Source organism: Raphanus sativus, chromosome 2 (genome assembly GCF_000801105.2).
Source record: "Raphanus sativus cultivar WK10039 chromosome 2, ASM80110v3, whole genome shotgun sequence".
Classification (NCBI taxonomy): domain Eukaryota; kingdom Viridiplantae; phylum Streptophyta; class Magnoliopsida; order Brassicales; family Brassicaceae; genus Raphanus; species Raphanus sativus.
The window spans coordinates 11,053,319-11,060,436 of record NC_079512.1 but is presented as its reverse complement, the minus strand read 5'-3'; positions in this window follow the sequence as shown (position 1 = coordinate 11,060,436).

Sequence of the window (7,118 nt, the reverse complement as noted above, 5' to 3'; positions counted from 1 at the left end):
TCGTCACAAGCTTAGTAACAGGAACAGGAGAAGTATGACAACCCGTCCCGTGGAACACCTGCCCATAGACCCAAGTTCACAGCGCTGCAGCGCACCGACCCCAACCCCTCTATTATGAGATCTCACTATCTCCATAATTAGGTTGTTGGTGAGACTCGAACCCAGGTCCTCACCCTTTAACAGCATTCCCACATGACAAGCTGTCACCAATTGACCTGCAGCTCCATTTATTACTCCACATAAGTAATCTCAAATCTCCATAAATCCAATAAATAATATTAAATCCAAATAGTATAATAAATCTCAAAATCTCGGTAAAGCAGAAAACCGGAAATCTGGAATAGAAATAAAGAAAACGCCCAAAAGCACCAATCCAATATCAATCACTCCTGTCTGCCAGGATCACCTGAAAGAGAAAAGAAAGAGGGATGAGCAACAGGGGAGTCACTCAGTGAGGTATGGGATGCTAACCCGCAAACCACAGACTCAGTACATAGCACTACGACTATATAGGAATAGCTCTAGCATAAACATACAAGATGCCTAGCACATCACACAAAACAAACAATACGCTGATGGTACATAGCTAGTCCACACACCCTGCGTTCTCCTCATACGGATATACGATATCATAATATGCGTCGATAGTCCAGACATCTCTGGACCCCCGCACTCCACCAATATGCGTCGATATGCAAACGTCTCTGCACCCCGCACCACACAATATACGTCGCTAGCTCAGACGTCTCTGGGCCCCCGTACTCGTCCACTATGCGTCGCTAGCTCAGATGTCTCTGTGCCCCGCACTCTATACGTCGCTAGCTCAGATTTCTCTGAGCCCCCGTACTCATATGCGTCGCTAGCCCAAATCACTCTGGGCCCCCCGCACTCACCACATAGTCCTTACTATATAACTACACATACACATATATATATAACAGTCTTTAACATCAATCATTTCACACAATCGTTGAATCCTCTATTATCCTATTTCCAGTTTAACAATCAAAATAATAATAATATACAACCAAGACTTTCAAACAGACTCGATTCATAAAGACGGATCATGTTTCGAAACTAAACTTTCAATAATAATAGTACTAAACTAGCTCAGGATTTAACGGAAAAGCCCTCACCTTAGCAACATGCTGGAACGAACAATGGAAATGATCAACTGAGGTCAACTGCAACACGAGAGTCAATGACTTAGGCGCAGAGTCGCAGGAAATAAAGTTTCCATTTTTGAAAACTTTCCTAAAATAGAAACTTTCCCAAAATAGAAACTTTCCTAAAATAGAAATTTTCCCAAAATAGAAACTTTCCTAAAATAGAAATTTTCTAAAATGGCGGATTCCCTAAAATAGAATTCTCTAAATAGATTCTATAACTAGAAATATGGAGGCGACAAACTTACTAGAAAAACCGCTGGAAACTCGATCGGAAATCTCGCCGAAAGCTTACCCGGGAATCCCACCAGAAAAATTCACTAGTGACTGATCGTTGAATAATTCAACAACTTGTCACGCGCAAAGAATACTTTGACTTGATGGGAAAAAGGAGAAGAGAAGAAGACTCTTATATAGGAGAAGGAAAGAGAGGTAGGATGCTCAAACTTCCAATGTGGGACAAAAAGAATAGAAAGGGTTTTGGGTTTTAATTAAAAAAAACAAATGGGCCACTGCCATGGATCAGGGTCGTTACAATTATCCCCCACTTAATCGGAATTCGTCCCGAATTCCAAAGAGATGAAGAAAGAACGTCCACATCTTTGAAGAAAGAAAGATACAAGGTAATTTACGATGGAAACGAAAGAAACTTGGTCTTCACCTGTAGAAGAAAAGAAAATCAGAATCTCTAACGACTAACCGAATGATGCTCGGCAGAAGGGTGCATTTTTTTTTTCAAAAACTCCCAATCCCAAAACATTGAAAAATCACTGAAATCCGAGTCCCATAAATCGCCGTCCCGGGTCAGAGCCGGGACGGAACCCCGCTCTGATACCAAATTGTAATACCCCGATTTTCCAAAATATATAATAATAATAAATAATAATAAATAAAGAAATAATCCTGAAATCTCCATTTATTACTCCACATAAGTAATCTCAAATCTCCATAAATCCAATAAATAATATTAAATCCAAATAGTATAATAAATCTCAAAATCTCGGTAAAGCAGAAAACCGGAAATCTGGAATAGAAATAAAGAAAACGCCCAAAAGCACCAATCCAATATCAATCACTCCTGTCTGCCAGGCTCACCTGAAAGAGAAAAGAAAGAGGGATGAGCAACAGGGGAGTCACTCAGTGAGGTATGGGATGCTAACCCGCAAACCACAGACTCAGTACATAGCACTACGACTATATAGGAATAGCTCTAGCATAAACATACAAGATGCCTAGCACATCACACAAAACAAACAATACGCTGATGGTACATAGCTAGTCCACACACCCTGCGTTCTCCTCATACGGATATACGATATCATAATATGCGTCGATAGTCCAGACATCTCTGGACCCCCGCACTCCACCAATATGCGTCGATATGCAAACGTCTCTGCACCCCGCACCACACAATATACGTCGCTAGCTCAGACGTCTCTGGGCCCCCGTACTCGTCCACTATGCGTCGCTAGCTCAGATGTCTCTGTGCCCCGCACTCTATACGTCGCTAGCTCAGATTTCTCTGGGCCCCCGTACTCATATGCGTCGCTAGCCCAAATCACTCTGGGCCCCCCGCACTCACCACATAGTCCTTACTATATAACTACACATACACATATATATATAACAGTCTTTAACATCAATCATTTCACACAATCGTTGAATCCTCTATTATCCTATTTCCAGTTTAACAATCAAAATAATAATAATATACAACCAAGACTTTCAAACAGACTCGATTCATAAAGACGGATCATGTTTCGAAACTAAACTTTCAATAATAATAGTACTAAACTAGCTCAGGATTTAACGGAATAGCCCTCACCTTAGCAACATGCTGGAACGAACAATGGAAATGATCAACTGAGGTCAACTGCAACACGAGAGTCAATGACTTAGGCGCAGAGTCGCAGGAAATAAAGTTTCCATTTTTGAAAACTTTCCTAAAATAGAAACTTTCCCAAAATAGAAACTTTCCTAAAATAGAAATTTTCCCAAAATAGAAACTTTCCTAAAATAGAAATTTTCTAAAATGGCGGATTCCCTAAAATAGAATTCTCTAAATAGATTCTATAACTAGAAATATGGAGGCGACAAACTTACCAGAAAAACCGCTGGAAACTCGATCGGAAATCTCGCCGAAAGCTTACCCGGGAATCCCACCAGAAAAATTCACTAGTGACTGATCGTTGAATAATTCAACAACTTGTCACGCGCAAAGAATACTTTGACTTGATGGGAAAAAGGAGAAGAGAAGAAGACTCTTATATAGGAGAAGGAAAGAGAGGTAGGATGCTCAAACTTCCAATGTGGGACAAAAAGAATAGAAAGGGTTTTGGGTTTTAATTAAAAAAAACAAATGGGCCACTGCCATGGATCAGGGTCGTTACAAGAAGTATTCCCCAAATTGTAAATCCTAAACATGGCAGGACCTTTCTTCTTCCCACCACTACCAGTACTCTTCTCAGCAGTATCCAACGCACCTAAACACCCTTTCACAATATCATCAATGTAAGTGAAGTCCCTAGCAACACTATCTTTGTCAGGAGACTCAAACACAGTAACCGTCTTCCCTTTGAGTATATCTATAGTGAAAAAGAAGTAGGCCATGTCCGGTCTCCCCCACGGTCCATAAACCGTGAAGAATCTCAAACCGGTTAACGATAAACCGTAGATATGGTTATAACTATGCGCGATTCAGAAAGACACATAGTATTATATTGGTTTGTAAGATTTGTATCAAAGGAATGGCCAAAAATTTTACTAGTCTGTCATTAAAAAGGGAAGCTTTCATCCAATGTTGAAAATACTAAACAAGCATGAAGAAAAATCAAGCAATCTTTAGACTTTAGTTTATACACGCTTAGTTCCGTCAAGAAAATACAAAATATAGTAGTAAATGATACATGCATCGATCGATTGATTGATCGTTATAGAATGCGATACGAATACATATGTCAACAATCTAGAAACACCTTGAAATAGAATCTCTTTTTTTTTTTTTTTTTTTGAATTACCCTTGAAATAGAATCAAGATACATGAATCCAATAGTTATTATTATTATTATCTCTGACAGCTTATCTTATTTTTTATTTTTTTTTTGCTAAAACAGCTTATCTTATTACCATGACTTGAAGATTAAAACAAGTTCGACACACACTTGTCTAAATCATTCATTCTATAAATTTCAAGTAAAAAAAGGTCGACTCTTTCTTGTTCCCCGGGAAATTCTCATTTTGACTTCCTCAACCCTAATCTCCGGCGAAATATCTCACCTTGACGATCTTCCTTCCACTCCCGGAAAGTACAAGGTTCTGCCGTACGGCGTTCTTCACCACCACCGTTACCTCCGCCTCTCCAAACTCACCCTTTGGGCTTCTCTCTTCCTCGCTCTCTTCCTCTTCTACCTACTCTTATCTCCTCCGCCGCCTCCTTCTCGCCGGAGCCTCAACGATTCATCCGCCAAGTACGGCGGCTCCCACTGGGAGAAACAGGTCCGTAAATCCGCTCGTCCGAGGTCTCGCGGCGGTTTAACGGTTCTAGTCACCGGAGCCGCCGGATTCGTCGGCACACACGTCCCAGGGTCGTATGTGAAGAGCAACGTCGCTGGGTTCGTGAATCTGCTTGAAGTCTCGAAAGCCGCGAGTCCTCAGCCTGCGGTTGTCTGGGCTTCGTCTAGCTCTGTTTACGGTCTGAACTCGAAAGTGCCCTTCTCTGCTTGATTATATCTATCCCCTAAAGAGTTTATAGTTTCGAGCCTTTCAGATATACCAAATTATCCAAGGATAAGGATCTCTGTCTTGTTCAGGTTCGATTATATTGTTTTTCTTCCAGAATAGATAATCCATATTCGCATAGATGCTTGATACCGGAAAGATATCCTGATTCGTTGGAGTCGATGATAGTGCCCAAGCTTGCAGAGCAGGCGGATATTCAAAGATAGTATGGGTTACTGATTCTTCTAGTTCTCCATATCTTGGACAGTATTTGGGTTTCTCCCTTGCTCAAGTAACCAAATTGCAATTTTTTTGAAAAAAAATCATAAAAATATTTTTTTTTCTAATATCTATCTCAATAAATAAGTTTTCGAAAATATATTGTTTTATGTTATCTATCTAAATATAAATGTAACATATCCCATAAAATCAAAAACACATTAATGAAAATAAATGTCATGTACAAAGTTTTATAGACGAACATAATTATTTTGCATGTATATGTTTTTCAAAATATATTATTCAAAACATTTCGAACCATGGAAATGAAAGTATGAACCAAATAAATGACTCTAGGTATAGATGTTATGTTAGTTACCATGGAAATGAAAGTATGATCAGACTAAAGAGTGCTATCACGTTTTCGTTTTAGGTATATTAAAAAATGCATGGTGAGACAGAAGACAATATATAGGATACGTACAATCCAAAAGATCAATAGTTCTCTGAGATTATTGATAAATCCTAGTTAAGGTATGCTTTATATGGGTTCGCAAGAAATGATTGTGATGATATTAAGATTAAATGAGTTATCGGATGGGTTCGCGGGAAATCGGTTTTGTAAGATTAAATGAGTTATCGGATGTTTTGATAGGAACCATATATTATATATGCTAAGCAATATATTAGTGAGTAATGACAGCAAATGTAATTAGTCTAGCGAGAATAGGGCATTTAATTAAAGAGTGTGAGAGTGATTCTAGTGTTGACATTTAGGAAATGGTAATTTGGTTAATAACACATGAAGCTACGGTTAGTTTTAAAAATGCTCCTCAAATAATAAAGAAGGGATGTGTATGTATATATTTAAAATTATAATCTTAGGTAGATTTTTCTATCTATTTATTTTAATTAAATATATTAAATAAATATGTAAAATTGTATAATTGTCAAAAATTAAAATTAAACAATATTCATAAAATCTATAGATATATATAAGAAAATAATGATTTTACGATTTAATTTGATTTTATGATTTAATTTTTATAATTTTCTAAAAATATGTATATATTTTTGAAATATTTTTAATTTAAATGATATTTCGAAATTTGAAATGCCATAATTGATTATATTTATTTTAATGATGATTTATGAGTTATTACCATATTTTAAAAAAGTCACAAAAATATAAATTGACAATAAATATAATATATGAGTTATTATCATATTTTTAAAAAATTACCAAAAATATAAATTAACATTAAATATAATTTTTCATGTCATATTAAACTATAAGACATGTCATCAATTTTAGTAGCCATGTAACAATTATTAATCTAGGTGTTTTTCTGCATCATTTTTAAAAGTTAAATTTTATATTTTAAAATGTAATTTATTAATAATATATATTTTGTTGTTTTGACCAATAATTAATATAAATATCATTAATTAAGCCTAAAATTAAGAGAAAATATTTTTTTTTATTTTAAACTATATTTAAGAATATATATGTATATATATAAAGTTAAAATATTAGATAAAAAATTGTTTATTTCATTTGGTTAAATATATTAAATCAACTTGTACAAAATTACTAAAAATCATATAAAATTGTATAGTTATCAAAGATTAAAAACTAAATAATATTTATATAATTTGTAGATATCTAAAAGAAACTAATGATATTACGATTTTTTTTAAAAATTCAGAAACTTAAAAAAAATTAGATAATAAAAAATTTATAATTATAAAAGTAAAATTATATAGTATTTCGAAATTCAAAATGTCATATTTGAATATATTTATTTTAGTGATGATTTATGAATTATTACCATATTATACAAAGTTTACCAAAAATATAAATCAATATTAAATGTAATATATGACTTATTGCCATATTCTAAAAAGATTTTCAAAAATATATATCAGCATTAAATGTAATTGTCCATGTCATATTTAATTATATGACATGTCATCAATCTTAAAAGCCACGTCACAATTGTTTTTGTGAAAACG